A 1,487-nucleotide genomic window follows, 5' to 3' on the forward strand; every position below is an offset into this window, starting at 1 on the left:
GCTCAGGAGGGGGAGCCAGGCAGTTCGGAAATAGCGACCTGCAGGGTCGCAGGGGCTTTTGCTGGGGCTGCCCGGGGGAGTCCTGAGCCTCAGCCGCCCCCACGCCTCGTCAGAGCCCCAGAATGAGGGTCAGCAGGTGGGTGACCAACCCAGCTGGAAAATGAGCGAACTTTCCGCTGCAACGCCCCAGGGAGGCCTTTCCAGACGGTCCCTCCCACGCCCCCGCCCCGTTCTCCCACTTTCATCACTCACCTTTATCAGCATATCCTGAGCAGCAGCCGAAGTGCTCTTTCTTACGTGTTTACTTGTTCATTGTTGGCCTCCTCCAGGAACGTGCGGGCTCCTACAAAGTCCTGTGGAAGATGCCTGTCTGTTCCGCTCATCTCCTGTCTCCAGGCCCAAGGAGGGGTGCCTGGCTCCTTTGTAAGAGAATGAAGGGATCCGGAAAGAGAGGGGGCCTGCTGGACGATCAACGAGCCGGATTTCTCACCTTCCCATTCCGAGGAGGTGTTGTCATCAACCTTTAGAGAGAAACTGGATTGATTTAGGGGGTAAGGAAGTTCATTCTCCCTGGCTTTATATATATTTTCCAACCCACTGCTAAATGTTAGTGGTCTTTAGTGTCTTTATGTGATGTATACCACTTGTCAGTATTTATTTAATGTAATCTATGTCATTTAAAGAAGGTTAAATTATAGGGTAACTAGAGAGCGACAATAATATAATTTAAGCACAATCATTTACAGGAAGATTTCCGCCCTAAAACTTGGTTAAAATACATTTGAGACAGACACCGTTCAATTCATTGCACAAATTTGACTTTGTGACAGCTCCAACATAGTCTGTTGTATTTAATAAGAAGTCCTGCCCATAAAAGAAGATTTAATGACATTAATGAAATTGCCTTTATGTATTAATGGAACCGAAGGAGTCTTAACTCTAAAAGCAAATGTTCTTTAAACCTAAATATTTGATACTCAAGAAAATCAGCTGAGAAAAAACTTGTCGAAAGTGATGATTCTATCTGATAATGGTATCCACATCTGGAGATACTGTGAAAATTACTTTATGCAGTGGATAAATTAGTGTCCATTCTTCTCAAGGTCTCAGAGTTCATAACTTATTTTTTATACTTATAGTGAAATGTCCCCATTTTTTGGCAAGCTTTATCCCAGATCCCTCTAGGCAACTGGGAGGTAGGGTATATCAACTTAAATTTCTAGAAATTGTATCCTATTTGGCATTAGAACCCATATGTTAGAATTTGTAGTTTGCCACAGGGGAGAAAATGAGTTCACTCCTGAAGCACTTATGTAAGATCACACATGTGATCCAGCAGTCAAAGGAGCATCCGCCACCCTCCTAGGACTGACAGCCCGAGTGGAAAACCATCACCCCATCGTTTGAACGGAGTGACAGACAATTGTTTAATTTGAGTTGCATTCTGACTGCTGCTCTTATTAATGGAAAATGGAAAATAGAAATCT

The sequence above is a fragment of the Bison bison genome, unplaced genomic scaffold, assembly GCF_000754665.1.
Source record: "Bison bison bison isolate TAMUID 2011002044 unplaced genomic scaffold, Bison_UMD1.0 scf7180017864056, whole genome shotgun sequence".
NCBI lineage: Eukaryota > Metazoa > Chordata > Mammalia > Artiodactyla > Bovidae > Bison > Bison bison.